The sequence below is a fragment of the Toxorhynchites rutilus genome, chromosome 3, assembly GCF_029784135.1.
Source record: "Toxorhynchites rutilus septentrionalis strain SRP chromosome 3, ASM2978413v1, whole genome shotgun sequence".
Lineage (NCBI taxonomy): Eukaryota > Metazoa > Arthropoda > Insecta > Diptera > Culicidae > Toxorhynchites > Toxorhynchites rutilus.
The window spans coordinates 165,493,338-165,512,949 of NC_073746.1; the positions used below are offsets into that span (position 1 = coordinate 165,493,338).

General features: G+C 41.7%; 1 protein-coding gene across 8 annotated transcripts in view; it reads left to right on the plus strand.

Annotated features, from left to right (window-relative positions):
* The window catches only part of LOC129779428 (putative uncharacterized protein DDB_G0279653), a 202,902-nt gene that overhangs the window by 39,961 nt on the left and 143,329 nt on the right, over nt 1-19,612 (plus strand). Inside the window, exon 1 of one of the 8 annotated variants that reach the window (XM_055786900.1) lies at nt 7,519-7,951. The exons of the other annotated variants lie outside the window; for them this stretch is intronic. The gene's annotated coding sequence lies outside the window, so the exon portion shown is untranslated. Of the gene's footprint in view, nt 1-7,518; nt 7,952-19,612 lie in introns of those variants that run through there. 8 annotated transcript variants of the gene reach the window in all.

The window sequence follows — 19,612 nt, forward strand, 5'->3', positions numbered from 1 at the left end:
TTGTAAGTAAAAAGTTTGAACAGTTGCTATGTAAGATCAATTCATGCACAGCGTGTCTTAAAATCCGGAAAAACATTCCCTGATATTTCCTGATTTTCTAGTAATTTGAAAAAAAAAAACCAGATGTAGGTTAGTAATCAAATTCTCTAATAGTACTTTAGCTGTAGTTCCTAAAACATTTTTTTTAGCTTAAACAATGAAATTTGAGAACATCTGCCGATATTATATTGAATTATTTGTGATTTTTAATTCAGTTAAACGACGATTGAGAAGTATCATGAGAGATTAAAAAAAAGATTTACTAATACAGTTCAAAGTTATCATGAAGTAGTCTCAAATACTAGCACATAATGAGACATTTTCATTTTGATTCAGATCAATCTATTAAGCTGTTTAACTTCACGATTTTAACGAAATTCTTTATCTTGCAATCTTTTGGCTCTCGTAGTCGTTTCATCAACTTTGAATCATATGACGATAAAGAAAATGAGAATTTCGAACTAGTTGAATTAACTAGCTCAACATTTTTATTGTTGCTATCCATTTTTATATATGTAAAGTATAGCATCATAAACTTGTCTTATAGCACAACCGTTTTTCCTACATGTTTTCATAGAAACATTTGCTATTAATAGAAAAGCTCTCCCAACGTTGGGGTTTCCACACGACGGACAGAAGAAGAAGTAAAAAGTTCCGTAAACCTGTTCTTTCCAAAAATGCTCCAATCGTTCATTTTTCTTATCATAGTGAACAAACTTGTTACTTTTGTTGCTATCAATATTTTTCAATATGAATCTGCTGGAGCTAAACTGATGCGTCCGAAATCCGTCAAATATCAAAATAGTTAGTAGTCAAAAGCAAGCAAAAGCTCGAATCGTTTTCCCTCCGATGCTTGAGAACGTCCCAAGAACAATGACGTCATGTAACGATTTACCAAATCCTTCTCTTCTCACCCCCAAATCTTGGGTTGCATTGCGCATTTCGAAACGAGTAACTCGTTTCGAGAAAATTCGAACTCAAATCGAATTGGTTTTAGTATTGTGTATCATTTTCGAGTTTATATTTTCAGTGTACTAGATTTAGAGCAAAATTTGTCTCGTAGAGAAATGTAAAATTTTTGTGTTCGTAGATAAAGCAAAGTCAAAGTAGTCGAAACGAACAAAAATCACTCGTTTCGAATTGCGCAATGTCACCCCTGACATCTATCCATCCATCCATCTCTTAAGGCTGATTTAGACGATGCCAGTCAGCGCTCTAGTTGAGGTATCCAGTGAACAGAGAACAGACACTCTGCCCAAGTTACTTGTACCAGTATCGAACAAGTAATTGGCCTCTATCTTGAACAGAGTGTCTGTTCTCTATTCACTGGATACTTCAACTAGAGCGCTGACTGGCATCGTCTAAATCAGCCTTTAGTGTCATCTGTAGTCTCTTTGTGGTCTTGTTCAAAGACTCCTTGAAACCAACGACAATGCATAGCTTACAAAGTTCCATCGAGCCAAACATCATCATAAACCTCATTTTATCACGCCCTAGTTAGACCTTCTCAGCTTTCTGGCTGTCATGAAACATTTTTTTTAATACAACCCTTTTCTCAGCAGTGCTGAGTGATTTGTGACACTTTACTGTTTCCAGACACCACAGGATCACAGCTTTGATAGTATTATTTTCAAGCATGGATTTATCAATAGTTTTCGAAGAAAAAAGGAAGGGAATTGGTTGAAACAGAACTGTAGATACTGATGCCAAATGCCAGTAAAAATAGCGCGAACGTAAAAGCTGTCTACTTTTGCGCTCTTTACCCTTCGGAAGGACTAAGTTCACCTACGGGCAAAAGCGAACAACATACATGTACTGAAAAACCTACAGAAAGTCCAATTAGTTAAATACATTTGTTTGTTTTTTTAACCTTCTAATGACTGCAATAATCAAAATTCAAGGTAGTCAACACCCTGATGCATTGTAATAGATTATGTTCTACGTTACAAGTAAATTTGATGACCGTCCTTTTACGTTTGATGTGATGTCTAGAACTACCAAAATATGTGAACGTAAGAATTATCAATCGATCATTTTATAAAAAAAATATCCCCAACTTGTATGTATTTGCAAAGCGGATTCCCCCAAGCACATTGATTTAGAGGTCCGTGTTAGGGAACCACAGCTCGGTGGGAACAAAAATACCCCCAACTTGCATGTATATTTGCAAAGAGGATTCCCACAGGTACATCGATTTTGAAGTCTGTGTTGGAGAAACTGTAAATCGGACCAATCAAAACTTGGCAGTTAGGACGTTTAAATAACGCTTGACATTTCGCAGTTATTCAATTGTTTATCTCATGAAAAATAACATTTTATTAATTGTGATAGACGCGTAGAAATATTTTATATCAATTGATGCAAACATTTTTCCGGTGTGTTGAGAAATGTTCGAGTTATAAACATTCGAAATCTTTCATTTTTCCTTTTTCCTTTTGCTTAGGTTTCCATTTCACCCCCATATACTCCGGTTAGACGTAGTCCCACGCCACAAATGCAGTGGATTGTGACACAACCGCATTGTTGACTAAGACTGTGAAATTATTTTATCCAATTCGCTCGTTTATCACTTATCACGGATATTATTTGAGAATGCTCGGAAAAGTTTAAAATGACTTTTCAATTGGATTTATGGTGGTCCTGTGAAGAGCCGATGGTTTGCGTGATTTAGTAGAAAGAATCAGCTGAGAATGATTAACTCATGATTCATTCTTTTCTTCCCTAGAATAATAAACAAGCTGGCAGATGCATTGAAAATTATTTATTTGTTATTATCAACAGGCCTGAACATGAGTGTCCTAAAGATAGTGAATGCAACTAGGCTAATACTTACTTAAACTATTATTTATTTATTTTTTTTATTTATTTAACTGGCTTTCCGTCTTATGACAAGGCCTGATGAACAATATTCCTCCAATTCACTCGGTGGTGGGCTGCCGGTCTCCAATTTCTTGGGTGTACTCGCCGCCAGATCTCGCTCCACCTGGTCTAACCATCTAGCTCGTTATGCTCCTGGTTGTCTTGTACCTACCGGATTTGAGGCAAACATCATCTTCGCTGGGTAGTTGTCCGGCATTCTTGTAACATGCCCTGCCCACCGTATCCGTCCAGCTTTAACCACTTTTTGTATACTGGGTTCGCCGAAGTGCTGCGCAAGTTCATGGTTCATTCTTCGCCTTCATACTCCGTTCTCCTGCACGCCGCCGAAGATCGTTCTTAGTACTCGTCTTTGGAAAACTCCGAGCACTCGCAGGTCCTCCTCGAGCATTGTCACCTTTCATGCCCGTAGAGAACAGCCGGCCTAATAAGCGTATTATACTGTGTACAGTATGTTCAACCTCAAATGCTTGCGATGCCCATAGTAGGCACGACTTCCGCTTATAATACGCCTCCGAATCTCGCGGCTGTTGTCATTGTCCGCCGTCATCAGTGAGACTAATTCGTCAACAGCCTCGAAATCACCGCCGTCGATGGCTACACTACTGCCTAAGCGGCGTCGGTCTCGGTTCCGCCTGCCAGCATGTACATCGTTTTGGACGCATTTATCTTCAATCCAATCTTCACTGCTTCGCCTTTTAGTCTGGTGTGCGCATCAGCCACCGCCGCAAATGTTCTGCCGACAATATCCATGTCATCAGCAAAGCAGATGAACTGATTAGATTTGTGGAAAATCGTGCCCTTCGTGTTTATATTTGCTCGGTTCATAATACCCTGTAACGCTTTGTAGAATGGCAAGCAAGAGAAGCCATCACTTTGCCGAAGTCCCCTGTGAGATACGAATGAACTCGACAGTCCACTCGAAATCCGCACACAACATTGCGTACCATCCATCGTAGTTTTAATCAGTCTAATCAGCTTCCCGGGAAAACCGTTCTCGTCCATAATTTTCCATAGCTCTTCACGGTCGATGGTATCATACGCTGCTTTGAAATCGATGAGCAGATGGTGCGTGGGGGGCCTGTATTCACGGCCTTTCTGGAGGATCTGCCGCAACGTAAAAATTTGGTCCGTCGTTGACCGTCCTTCAACGAAGCCGACCTGGTAACTTACCACAAATCTGTTCGCAATTGGTAATAGTCGGCGGAAAATAATTTGGGATAGCACTTTGTAGGCAGCATTGAGGACGGTGATTGAACGATAGTTCTCACAGTCCAGCTTGTCGCCCTTTTTATAGATCAACCCCATCCTTCCACACTTCCGGCAGTTGTTCTGCATCCCAAATTCTCACAATCAGCCGGTGCAGGCAAATGGCCAGCTTCTCCGGGCCCATATCAATAAGCTCCGCTCCGAAGCCATCCTACCCAGCGTATTTATTGTTTTTCAGCTGCTTGATAGCGTTCTTAACTTTGCTTATCGTTGGAGCTGGCACCTCCTCCACGCTTGTCCCACCGATGAAATTGTTTTCCCCGCAGCCATGGTCCTCTTAAAACTTTACTTAAAACTATGCCTAACTAACAGGATGGAGCGATCAAGTATGCCTTTCTTAAACTCGGACGAAATAGGTGAAAATCATAGGACAAGTAGCAACGGTTAAATACACTACACGTACTCGATACGGATTTGTTGTAACCGTAATTTGTACGAGATTTTGTGAGGGAGGCATTTGGCATAAGAAAGCTCAACTAAGTACTAATAAAATGACGCAAGTTAATACCTACGCCAAGACGGCATATGTTTCACTGGGAATGTTAGTGCCATTCAAGAAGCGGACTGCAAACATGAGATACTTTTATGGTACCGTGCCAACGAGGTAGATATCATCAAATGAGATCTCAATCACTGACTAGATTCAACCTATATCTGACATATTAATAAGTACGGAAAGGCCTATCAGGTAGAACACGGGGCATCTATAGAAAAAAATGGTAATCCAAAAGGACAAGATTTGGTGAATAATGCGAGTGAAGTACTACTTTCGAAGCGTTTCCAAGTGTTGTTCTTTTATCACTTTACCATGTCTCTGCGTAGTTTATAGCGCCATCTGTTGGCATTTAGCAACAATCTATCCAAGGTTCCCAATTTTTTTTTCCAAAATATATATTTTTATCAAGGCTCATATGGTGTTAGCCTGACGGGGCCGGATGTTCAATATTTTGACAGTTGTTCTTATTATCTATGTTAGTAATATGTAACCGATTACTCGCGGTCGGCTCGAGGTTAGTATTACAAGTGTTTTCGTAATTGGGATGTTGCTGTCTCCAATGCTCTGTACGTGTGCCCGACACGGGATACTTCCTATTGGGATGCAGCTGACCATTAATCAGCAACGCTCCATAGTCTGTACCCCATATCTAGCGTGGTGCGTCTTCTCGACTCGAGGAATCCAGGATAGAATGGTCACTAGCCGGCGCAATCATCAGCTCGTGTAGAGTTGTCATGAGCGGTACAACCTTTGGCTCTTGTTGAATCATCAGTGGACTGCACAACCGTCGGCCCGTGTATCTGTAAAGAGTGTGTGTATGTATTGCCGCGACTGAGTAAAAGTTTATAGATCGGATAGGAGGGATATGAAACAGGGACACAACGAAGGAAACATCATTAAACATTGACATCGGTGTTTCTAAGGAACAGGTATAAATGAAGCAGAAGATCAGGATCACGGCTACCTAAGATATCCCGGACGGGAATATCCGATTGTCTGCCTTGTGCTCTCAGTGCTCTAGAGAACTGAGAGCGAGCAGCATGGAACCGGATACACGACCAGACAGACAATATGCTCGATGTCGTGATAGCCATCGTCACAATCACAAAGATTGTTTGCTGCGAGCCCAATGCGATAGAGATGCGCTTTTAGGTTGTAGTGATTGGACATAAACCGAGATATCACGCGAATGAAATCACGATCTACATTCAACCCCTTGAACCATGCACTCGTCGAGACCTTAGGGATAATCGTGTGTAACCAACGACCGAACTCATCTTCACTCCACATGCGCTGCCAACTAACGAGTGTGGGCTGACGAGGAATCTGAAGAAATTCATTATAAGCAATTTGCCTTTCAAAAAGTGTGCCTTCTGAAGCGCCCACCTTAGCTAGCGAGTCCGCTTTCTCATTCCCCGGAATCGAGCAATGAGAGGGAACCCATGCTAAGGTAATCTTGAATAATTTTTCGACCAAAACACTCAATAGATGTCTTATTCTTATTCATTGAGCGGATTGCCTCTATTGAGCTGAGACTGTCTGAAAAAATAAAATAATGGTCGATGGGCAGTGTTTCGATGATCCCTAGAGCATAGTATATCGCACCCATTTCTGCGACATACACGGATCAAGGATCTTTGAGTTTGAAAGAGGCACTGGAATTTTAATGGAAGATGCAGAAGCCAGTGGACCCGTTTATGAATGAACCGTCAGTAAAAAACATTTTATCAGATCTAACTTTCCCATATTCTGCCGAAAATATCGGCGGAATAGAATCGGAGCGTAGGTGATCTGGGATTCCATGGATTTTTTGTCGCATGGACAGATCAAAAATGACAGAAGAATTGCAAAAGTATGGGAAGCAAACTTGGTTGGAGATGCCTGGTGAAGGGTGCACGTCGTGGGTAAGGTACTCATGGTATAAAGACATAAAACTTGACTGAGGAGTCAGTTGGAGTAGATTTCCGAAGTTATCAATCACCAATGGATTCATGATCTTGCAACGGATGAGAAATCTGTAGGATAATTCTGTGAACCGAAGTGTAAGCGGGAGTACTCCTGCCAAGACTTCGAGACTCATCGTATGTGTCGAATGCAAACACCCCATGGCTATACGCAAGCAACGATATTGTATCCTCTCCAACTTGAGAATATGAATCCTGGCAGCTGTTCGGAAACAAAACCTGCCATATTCTAACACTGATAATATTTCCCAATGTGATGACACATTTTTGCACGTGAGGAATATTGCAATTTTCTTCTGGTGTTATATTTTCATTCATACCTTATTTATTCGATCATTTTCCCCCCATGTTCGCTTCCAAATTAGAGACAGGATAGAACACGGTTATACCTAGACCGAGACACACATCATGCCGCCCGAACTGGACGGCAACGTGAGCGCTTTCTGTGTGTGCCATTAAAAGGCGAAACGCTCGACGAAGCAGAAAACTGGACCGGGACTTTGCCGACTTCGTCGTGTGTATCCCCCATCGAAAGATGGTCTGAAAGGGAGGGGGAGGAGGATGAGAGAAACGCGCGGACCTGCTTTGGGGTTGGCCGGCTGATTGATTGATCGACACGCGGATTGAAGGAAACGTTTGCATAGCGAGCGAGCGTGTGATGATGAGAAGTAACAGAGCAAACGAAGGGAGGAGACGAATCGCGAATACACACACAAACATACTTTAGTGGCTGGCGTTGGAATATTATGCCATCGGTGCCGTCAGCTGTGTGCGTGTGTGCGGTGGCGGCATTGCCGCCGGTCTAACAGTTCTAGTGCTCCCGGTTTTTACTTTTATTCGCCGAAGAGAGATACACTCCATATAATCGGTACTGCTGCTGGAATGTTTGTGATCGAAAGTGTTGTTCAAATCACGCCTCAATTTAATACGCGTGGAATAGTTTTCCGGAATAGCTGTGCGAACAAGCGGATCGTTGTAAAAACCATGAAGAAATCGTTCGGATAATTGAAGGATGGAGCACACGTGTGGCTAATAGTGGACGTAGAAAATTGCGATTACGTTATGTGTTCGAATAGATAAAGCGAAATCAAAAATCGCGCTATATTCCATGTTGCGCCATGCGCGGAGTTCGCTGGCCAATGTAGGCAAGTTTTTGACTTATCCGCCACTTCCGCGTGCACAACGCGCGTTGTGGATGATGATGTTTAATTAGAAGATGCGTGAACCGTGAATTCATCCGTTTTAAGTAACACGAGTATCTGAATTTGTGATCCGGCAAATACGGGACATGGGGGAAGAGGATGTGGTGAGTATTCGTGATGAAAAACGAAAAATCCTCTCAGGGTCGATAGGTACCATGCCGCATCATGAGAAGCATACACGAGGATTGGGTGAAACCTTTCCTGTCGATAGGTCTATTTGCGTCGTTGTTTTCTTTCATGTTTTTTCTCCTATATCTAAGCGTTGGAATGAGGATGTGTGTCTGGAGCTAGAAGTTGCTTATGTGAATGTTCAGTTTCTCTCTCATCCTTAGCCCTTTGCTGGTTTCCTTCGTTCTATCCACACCATTTTCGGATAGGATAAAACCGCGCGGGGGGATGTGTGAAAACAAGTGTTTTCTGGATTCCAAAATGACACGGTTGGAATTGAACTTTTCAATGACCTTCAAACGTATCCAGAACATCTCCAGCTACAGACGGTTGGGTTGCGGGGTACACAAATTGCGTCGCGTCTGGCTAGTCTTAAAACCAGTTTAGTAGTCGTGGGTACAACCGCCAACCAGTCGCGCGAGTCACACTTCACCGTTATTAAATCAGTGGAGGCGACCGCGTCTCCTGAGCCCAAGATGTTCTATAATTTATTCTTCTGTCGTTCCTTCACTCGCCGTCGATGTCCTTGAATAGCTGAATGCGCTGCACACCCGGTTTCAGAGAGTGCTCACAATGTGTGCGTGGTGTGGTATACATATTAACGCTCCTCCACAACTCTTGGGCGTCCCGGTTGACACGTCGTTTGGTAATCGACCCATTTCCTACTCCGACTCCGAGAAATGTGTTGTTGCGGTTGCCTCGTAAACACAGCACCACACCGGCTAACCACAACCGGAGGAAGATGGCAGCGCAAAATATTCGCTCGGTTTATTACTCTCGGGCGATGGAGGATGTAACCGCATGCAAAACAATCCACACATATGGTGTGGGAGAAAAGCCATGTGAGCGAGCCGAGATGGCGGTATTCCGTATGGTAATCCTACCACCATTATTATTGCGTCGTGAAAGGGTAGCTCGATAGTTTGACCAGAAATATTAGATAATATACTGTATTTTTGGGCACATTTCAAATGACATCCCTTTTTACATTGACAAACCACATGGTTTTGATCATGTTATTCAATGGAAAGCGTCTACCACGGGCTAATCACAGGAATTCGGGAAAGGAACTTCGGTTTCGGTTTCTGTTTCGCTCGGGTGACTTTTCCCGTAAAAAAAATTCGACCTTGGTGCACGCGTATTTCAAACAAAGCTTGTTATTTGGTGACTGCAATCTAAATTCTTTTGCAATTTACTAAGAAACAGATGCAACTAGATGGGGTTGAAGTTTCAATTCTATTAATTCTTTATAATAATAGGAGTACCGGTAAGTTTCTTCGTTTTGACGTAGGACTACATCTTTCATTTTTGTACCGGGGTGTAAGTTCAAGGTTCGAAAACGAGAAAGTGACGCTAGAGTGCAAGGTTTCGCACGTGAATACCTTTTTACCGGCTGAATGGAGCGGTATAATAATCACTTCATTCGAAAGATGATGATGATGATGATGATGGTCCCACCTCATACCCCTACAATGGTTTGAGCAGGATGATTTATCATTAAGATAATTTTTAAAGTTTAACAAAGCACATCTGGAACCAGTATGCAAAATAAAACGAACTGGTTCTGTTGCAGACATAAATTGATATCATAAGAACATTAAACAAAAGACGGAAACCGAAAAGTAAAGATATAATCCCAAGGCATGTCGAGCAAATTTCCAACCCGGGAAGATCCTTGACTGATCGGGAATCGAACCCGATATCCTCAAGTTTCCACTAGATACTTACACTGAGATCTGCCGCGGTACAGAAAAAAACTCGATATAACCATCTGCTAATACGATAGTTTACAAGTATTCCGTCTGGGCTATCCCTGGTTCGAATCCAGTTTCCACTGAAGACCCTAGAACATTTCATTGTATAACGATTTTCGCCAGTGTTCAAAATCAAGTTATCTATGTCTACCGAAACGCGCGCGTGGCTCAAGCTTTTGTAGACTACTCATTTATTTTTTTTTTCAAATCTAACTTACAACAACAATAATGTAACAAAAATCCATCATCATCAATACGAACATGATAGCTTATGCAAACATAGAAACATTGAAACATTTTTACAAGTTCATAACACAGATTTCACATGTGACAGACACAATTCTTTGAAGATAAAATGTCAACGAGTTATATGATTGTCACTTATTAGTCCAAAAAATCATTTCAATAGCTTAAAAATTGCTTGCTTTCAAGCTATTGAAATCATCATTACTCATTGATGATGATTGGTGATCGCATGTGTTCCCGAACACGGACGCAAAATCTAGGCACCTGGAGAAACCGTCATAGCGAATACATGCAAGCTGCGTCTTTTTTGCTCGTTTGGGATACCATAGCGGCACATGCGAGGCGTGAGTACTTTTACTCGCATCAGTTTCTGTTCTGCTTTCGTATGGAACAGTCACGAAAAATTGTTTGCGTGTGAATGCGTCCAAGCGAAGGAATATTCGCATTTACGCATTCGACTTGGTGTTCCCGTGATGCAATCTAATTGACGAATTTACGCAAAGCTGAATCAGCTCATTAGAATTCTCACCTACTCACCTACATTACAGTTCAGAACCACAAAAGTGATGATGTTTGTTTATTCTACGCACTGAAAAGCAAGATTCGATCGTGATTATTCATTTTATTTCTATTTAGAATCATTTCAACCATTAAAAGTCTTCAGTATATGGTAAGAAAGTTAGAGCTTTGTATATTTGATGATTTCAACACGTGATTGGACCAAAATCATTGATAATCTTCGAAAACTTTGAGTTTGATAATGAATACAGGTTATGAATATTGTGGATAATGGTGATGAAATCGATATCATATTAAGTTGCATTATATCGTTGATAATGTAAGGGCCAATACAAGAAGGATTTGCAGCAACACATGCTACTCATCGTTTATCTAGTTGAAAAAATTTATATTACAACATATATACCAAGCCATTTTTCAAAATATACATACCACATTGTAAAATCGCGATTTTCTAACCTTTTTAACACAGAAAGAATACGTGAAACTGGGAAATTCGAAGATAAGTTTTGATTTTTCTAAAAAAAAATTAACGACCAAAAAAACAAAACATCATCATTTTACTCGCTGTGCCATCTGGTTGTAAATCTAACGTAAATTCGTCAATAACATCAGTTTCTGTTCTTCTGCTTTCGCATGGAACAATCTTGAAAAATTGACACAACACGACAAAAACGAAATGAATGAGTGGAGTACCCTGAATGAAAGCGGATAGAGGCTTTCATCATCGGGAAACCAAGGATTGGTTTTTATTTTGTCGCTGCTTCGCCGACATTGGAGTTTTCGTCGAATCATCGTGCCAACAGTACCAGTGCGGGTAAGCTTTTACCGACGACTGTGTGTAGTGGTGTCGTAAGCACATTCTCATCACCAACGAGCTTTCAGCGCGCTCCCGTTCATCTGCACTGGAGTGCGTTCATAGGTGAATAAGATTAAATATACTCAGAGAAAATATTTATTAATTATAAGTTTTTTTGTTTTGTTTTTGTGAATTATTTTATTGTGAAATATTGTTTAAAAAACAAAAAAATACTTAGAATATAAGTGCAAATTTTAAAATGGCAGAGAGTGGGGGACCTTCGGATATGGAGGTCTCTGACTCCAGTTCCCTCCTAAGTGATAAAAAAAAGTCACTCAAACGCGTACCAAATACGGAAGATACTTTTTCTGGGGACGAGTTAGCTAACCCTACCAAGCCTCCCTCCAAAAAACTAGCAAATCTCCCATCTGCCCTTAACGATCCCACTTTACCTTCAATCTCGTCTTCTCCCTCTGTTCTCCTCGCTCCTTCTCAACCTTCACCTTCCCACCCTACTGTCCCTGATCCCTCTCAATCCCCGTCCTCGCCTTCCTCCCGTGTTATTCCCACCCCGCGTGTGAAGGTCTATCCAGAAGATGCGCCCGGAATTGGTCCCTGGGTTGTTTTCTTCAAGCCTAAGCCTAATGGAAAAGCGTTGAGAGTCATGCAGATCGCGAAAGATCTGGCAAGGTATACCTCCGTTTCGGAAATTTCGAAGGTTAGACCAAACAAATTACGAGTTGTCGTGACTGACCGGAAAGACGCAAACAAGATTGTTGTCGATCAGCATTTTACAATTGAGTATCGGGTTTACATTCCCTCTCACATAGTCGAAATTGAGGGTGTGATAACCGAAACGGGCTTGACGTGCGAATACATTACGAGTGAAGGTACTGGCCGTTTTAAAAAACTGCCCTCGACGACTGTTAAGATCTTGGGTTGCCGCCAGCTCGGAACAGTCTCCCATGAAGGAAATGACACTAAATTTACGCCGTCCAACTCGTTTCGAGTCACCTTCGCTGGTTCAGCTCTACCTGACTACGTGATGGTAGATAAATTGAGGTTAGCCGTGCGACTTTTTATTCCAAAGCCAATGACTTGTCTAAAGTGCAAGTCAGTTGGTCACACGGCTGCTTATTGTGCCAATAAAGAACGATGTGCCACTTGCGGAGAACAACATGAGGGGAAATCCTGCAGTGCGACTGAGCATAAGTGTCCATATTGCGGGGGATCCCCACACGTGCTCTCAGCTTGTGAAACATACAAGACTCGCTGGGAGAAACAGAAGCGCTCTTTGAGGGAACGCTCTAAACGCACTTTCGCAGAAATTTTGAAGGGCGCTTCTCCACTGGCTCAAGAACAACAACCAATCAATACACACAATGTCTTCGCTACGTTGCCAGTTGACGAAATGGAAGCGGATACAGCTAACGGAGGCACGCCGTTTATTTCTCAAGGGAATCCCCGGCGCAAAAATGTGACCACTCCCAAAGTTCAAGGACAAGTCCCTCCGGTGATACCCCCTGTTAGCTTGCCCAAAAAATCGAGTGCAGCGGATAAGCAAAATCAGGTCCCTCCTGGCCTCCGTGGTAATAGTTCACCTTCGAACAACCCAGCACTCGAGGGGACATCAAAAACCCCAACTGTCCCTGTTTTTCCGTCCAGTTCAACTTCCCAATCGGGATTTATAAAGTTGTCTGACCTTGTGGATTAAATCTTCACGTGTTTTAATGTTTCCGACTCCATCAGAACCATTGTCACCGCAATGCTTCCAGTATTAAAGACAATTTTGCAGCAATTGATGCAAACATGGCCCCTCCTTGCAATGATTATCTCTCTTGATGTCTAATTTAAATAGAGAGGTCGGAGATATCACTGTTTTACAGTGGAATTGTCGTAGTCTTATCCCTAAATTGGATACATTCAAATTTCTAATTCATAAACTCAATTGTGATGTTTTTGCTCTGTCCGAAACCTGGCTCTCTTCTCAAAATGATCTCTCTTTCCACGATTTTAATATAATACGCTTGGACCGCGATGACAGATACGGAGGGGTACTATTGGGGATCAATAAGTGTCACTCATTTTTTAGAATTGACCTTCCACCTATTGGAGGGATCGAAGCTGTTGCTTGTCATGCAAACATCAGAGGCAAAGACCTCTGTATAGTCAGCTTGTATAGGCCTCCGAGAGCTGCGGTTAACCGCAAGCAACTTGTTGACATGTGCTCACTCCTTCCTGAGCCACGATTAATCTTGGGAGACTTCAACTCTCACGGAACTGCCTGGAGGGAACAGTACGACGACAATCGTTCATCGTTGATATATGACCTTTGTAACAGCTTCAATATGACCGTTTTGAACACTGGGGAAACAACACGTGTACCTAAACCTCCTGCTAATCCAAGTGCTCTTGACCTCTCGCTTTGCTCGAATTCACTATCGTTAGATTGCGAGTGGAATGTAATCCAGGACCCCAACGGTAGTGATCACTTGCCAATCAAAATTTCCATCACCATTGGGTCGAATTCTTCTGAATCTATAAACATGGCATATGACCTCACAAGACACATTGACTGGAAAAAATATGCGGACGCGATTACTCTAGCCATCAATTCCAAAGATGGTTTACCTCCATTGGAGGAGTATAACTTCCTTTCTCGTTTGATCTATGACAGCGCGGTTCGCGCTCAAACGAAACCCATCCCAGGTTCCACTCTTCGCCGAAGGCCTCCCAATCCATGGTGGGATAGCCAATGTTCCAAGCTTTATCAGGATAAATCGAACGCATTCAAAGCTTTTCGGAAACGTGGAACCATTGAAAATTTTCAGTCGTATTTGGACCTTGAAAATCAATTTAAAAACTTGATCAAAGGAAAAAAACGTGCTTATTGGCGAAATTTCGTGGAAGGTTTGTCACGAGAAACGTCAATGAAAAAATTATGGAAAGTGGCTCGAAACATGAGAAATCGCTCTTCAACGAATGAAAGCGAAGAATATTCACATCGATGGATTTTTAATTTTGCACGGAAGGTTTGTCCCGATTCCGCTCCCGTGCAAAAAATTGTTCGAGTTATACCACAAGATAGGTGCGATCTTGATTCCGGGTTTTCGATGGTAGAATTCTCTCTTGCTCTCATTTCTTGTAACAATTCGGCTCCGGGAACGGATAGAATTAAGTTCAACTTGTTGAAAAACCTCCCTGATGTGACGAAACATCGCTTGTTGAATTTATTCAATCGGTTCCTGGAACATAATATTGTTCCGGATGATTGGAGACAAGTACGAGTTATAGCTATTCAAAAACCCGGAAAACCCGCGTCCGACTTCAATTCGTACCGCCCAATAGCAATGCTGTCTTGTATACGGAAATTGTTGGAGAAAATGATCTTGTTTCGCCTTGATCGATGGGTTGAAACGAATGGCCTACTCTCAGATACACAATATAGGTTCCGCAGGGGCAAGGGGACGAATGATTGTCTTGCGTTGCTTTCTTCAGAAATTCAAATGGCTTACGCCGAAAAAAAACAAATGGCTTCAATATTCTTGGACATAAAGGGGGCCTTTGATTCTGTTTCAATAGAGGTTTTGTCAGACAAATTACACTCTCGGGGTCTGCCGCCTCTATTGAATAATATGTTATATAACTTGCTTTGTGAGAAACATTTGAACTTTTCTCACGGAGATTCGGCAGTAAGTCGGTTCTCTTACATGGGTCTCCCCCAGGGCTCATGTTTAAGCCCCCTTTTGTACAACTTCTACGTAAGTGACATTGACAATTGCCTTACACAAAATTGCAGCCTAAGACAACTTGCAGATGATGGAGTGGTGTCTGTCGTAGGATCAAACGAATCCGACCTGCAAGAACCCTTACAAGATACATTGAACAATTTTTCAACCTGGGCCATTGGGCTAGGGATCGAATTCTCCACGGAGAAAACAGAGATGGTGGTTTTTTCTAGGAAGCATAAACCAGCAAAACCAAAGCTTCAACTTTTGGGTAAACCGATCACTCATGCTATGTCATTCAAGTATCTTGGGGTCTGGTTCGACTCCAAATGTACTTGGGGGGCCCATATTAGGTATCTGAGTAAAAAATGCCAACAAAGAATAAACTTTCTCCGTACAATTACCGGCACATGGTGGGGAGCCCATCTAGAAGATCTTATAATGTTGTATAGAACAACTATTCTCTCAGTGATGGAGTACGGCAGTTTCTGTTTTCAATCAGCTGCCAAAACACACTTCATTAAACTCGAGCGAATTCAGTATCTTTGTCTCCGTATTGCGTTGGGATGTATGTCCTCAACGCATACCATGAGTCTCGAGGTTTTGGCAGGCGTACTCCCACTAAAAGATCGCTTCAATTTATTATCTCTTCGGTTCCTCATCCGGTGTAAGGTTATGAACCCATTGGTGATCGGAAATTTTGAACAGCTGATCGAGCTAAATTTTCAATCTGGGTTCATGAGTCCATATCATGAATTCATCTCCATGCAGGTTGATCCTTCTTCGTATATTCCCAACCGTGTTTGTTTTCCTGACTACATCAATTCCTCTGTGCATTTTGATCTGTCCATGAAGCAGGATATCCATGGAACATCAGTTTATCTTCGATCGAGGATCGTTCCAACGATCTTCGATGCAAAGTATGGGGATATCAATTGTGATAATATGTACTTTACTGATGGGTCCTCTATGAATGAGCCCACAGGATTTGGAGTGCTCAACGAATTTTCTAGCACCTCCCACAGTCTTCAGAATCCTTGCTCAGTGTATATTGCTGAATTGGCAGCGATACACTGGGCGCTGGACAGCGTCGCCTCACGACCTGTTGAACACTATTACATTGTAACGGATAGTCTTAGCTCTGTCGAAGCTATCCGTTCAGTGAGGCCGGAAAAGCACTCGCCGTATTTCCTTGAGAGAATACGAGAAATTTTGAGTGCTTTATCCAGACGCTGTTATGTCATTACCTTTGTCTGGGTCCCTTCACATTGCTCAATTCCGGGTAATGAGACTCATTAGCAAAGGTAGGTGCAATTGAAGGCGATATTTATCAGCGTCAAATCGCCTTCAATGAATTTTATTCTTTAGTCCGCAAAAATACCATAGCTAACTGGCAACGCAAATGGAACGAAGATGAATTGGGCCGGTGGCTCCATTCGATTATCCCTAAGGTTAGCCTCAAACCATGGTTCAAAAGTCTGGACTTGAGTCGGGACTTTATTCGCACCTTCTCCCGACTCATGTCCAATCACTGTTCGTTAGATGCGCTACTCTTTCGTATTAATCTTGCCGACAACAATCTTTGTGTTTGTGGCCAAGGTTACCACGACATCGAGCACGTTATTTGGTCGTGCGAGCTGTATCTTGTCGCCAGATCGAATTTAGAAGACACCCTTCCGGCCCAAGGAAGGCAGCCCATGGTGCCGGTGAGAGACGTGTTGGCTCGGTTAGACCTTGATTACATGTCCCAAATATATGTATTCCTTAAAGCTATCGATCTTCGTGTGTGATTGTCCTTATACCCTTAGTTTTTCCTTTTCCTTTTCCTTTGTGAGAGATCGGATCCCTTCTTAAGAATAAGATGAAATGTAAATACATATTAGATATAAGATAGGTTTAAGAATTGAGTGTGATGAGTGTGATTGAGAGTGTGATTGAGAGTGTGAGTGTGATCATTGTCAATATATCCTCATATCCCCTCATTTTCCTGAAGAAAATATGTCACCCTTCTAAACTCGAGTCGACCGCGAGTAATCGGTTTCCTATATTATTAACATTAGAATTAAGGAAAAATGTATATATACTAGTAACAATACAGTAAGGAGTTCGGGTCCTTTAAACCTTTGTAACTGAGCCTGTAAAAATAAACGATTTAAATAATAAAAAAAAAAAGTTATAGAACTTTTTTTTTTGTTTCGGGCTATGTTGCCTCAAACTGGTTCTACGTTAAAAAGTACGTTACGGAAGACGATTCTGATGCTTTGGGTTGAAAGATGAGAAAATTTAGTACAGGATATAGTAGTGGAACAACTAAACAAGTGGATTTTAATAACATTTTGGATGTGAAAAACTTAAAAGTTAATAATATTTAATGTTTGGAGGACCGAAGTTGCCATCCCAAATACAGGATTTTCCATTTCGGGCTTCCGAAACTATACAGCCCTGCGCTGACAACCGTTCGACATAGCTGTCAACCAAAGCGTTATATCGTTAGTTGAATGTCTGCCATTTTACAATATGGATCGTTTTGGCATCGCACAACGTGTTAATTTTGTTAAATTATACTATAAAAATGATGAAAAACCGGCAAATGTTTTTCGAGCATTACGGACGGATTTTGGTCGTCATGGACGGCCTACAGAGCACACAATCGCTAATGTAGTGCGTAAATTCGAACAAACTGGATCCGTAGCGGATATTGTGAATCCTGTGCATCATCGTAATGTGCGTTCGGCTGAAAATATTGCTGCTGTTGCTGCCAGTGTGGAGGATGACCCGAATGTTTCGATTCCACGGCGTGCTCAGCAATTGGGCTTGTCAAACACATCATTGTGGCGAATTTTGCATTTGGACTTGCACCTACATCCATATAAAGTCCAACTGGTACAACAATTAGAGCGTGGTGACCATGGAATGCGTCGGGCATACGTCGATTGGGTGAACGAACAACAGCAGCAAAATGCTGAATTTTCGCATCAAATTTTCTTCAGCGATGAGGTACATTTCGAGCTCGGTGGCTATGTGAACACCCAAAATTTCCGTATATGAGGCTCAGAAAATCTACACGTGATTGTTGAGAGGCCATTGCATCCGCCAAAAGTCACTGTTTGGTGCGCATTATGGTCTGGTGGAGTCATCGGGCCGTATTTCTTTGAAAATGAGGACGGCGAGATGGTAACTGTGAATGGTGAGCGCTATGGCCGCATGTTAACCGATTTTTTTTGCCACAAGTTGAAGATATGGATACGGATGACATGTGGTTTCAGCAGGACGGCGCCACGTGTCACACAACACGACCGAACATGGCTATATTGCGAACGAAATTTGAGTGACGCATAATTTCGCGTTTTGGTGATGCCAATTGGCCGTCCAGATCATGCGATTTGAACCCGCTAGACTTTTTTTTGTGGGGTTATGCGAAAGACCGTGTCTATGCCAACTCTCCGCAAACTCTTGAACATTTGAGAGACAACATTCGTGAAGTTATGACCGAGATACCGCCCCATATGTGCCGAAAAGTCATCGAAAATTACCTGTTCCGGATCAAGGTGTGCGAGGAAGCCCTAGATGGACATTTTTTTTTAATTTTTTTTTTTTATCTGTATTATAGTGATTTTCAACTCATTTGGCTGGTTCGTCACTTTTTACTTCCATTTTTGGAAGAATGTCGGGAGTGAGAATTGAACTCGTGACCTTCAGCGTGAGAGGCATGGATGTTACCACTACGCCAGATCGCCTCCACAGATGGACATTTGAATGATGTTGTATTTCACACATAATGGCATAAACCAAACTTTAATTTGAGATAAAAGTTTCATCGAAAATCGAATTCTAAGTGTGTTTTATTTCAATTTACTTTCGGAATTTAAAGTTGGAAAATCCTGTAGAAGTGATCGAAAGCAAAGGAAGCGTCATGTTTTATAGCCACCCGTTCGGTTCAACTGCAGAAGATAAATCAAATTGGAAAAGAAGACAATAATGTATAGGCAACCTTCCTCATCTCACATCGCCGCATCAACTGAAGGGATTTCCAGAGCGTATGCGAGTTTATATACCATTTCAATAACCTGTTTTATAAGCAATTTTAAAGCTATTGAAACAAGTTTTCGGGTCAATAATTAACAAACATAACCTTGCAGTCCAGCGTCACTCTTTTGTTTTCGAAACTTTGAACTTACAATCCGGTACAGAAATGAAAGACGTAGTCCTACGTCAAAAATATTTTCGCAATTCGGGTTTCAAAAATCAATTTTCAACTAGCGACACAATATTATTGAAATTTTATTTTTGAGAGTCGGGAATTTCGTAATATCATGCGGGAAAAATGCAGGAATTCAAAAATTGAAATTGAGTGCCAACCTGTACTTCAGTAGAGCAAAATATAAATAAAAACGGAAATCGGTCTCTCGATAGCCATTCGTAAACAAAAATTTTATTTGACCTCAGCGATTAATTCGCAAGGAAATTACTTTGATGTTTGGGGCTAAGTAATCAGTGGTGAATAACGGCTTAAAATGTTCTGCTTACTAAAGCTAATGAACCTTACAACAT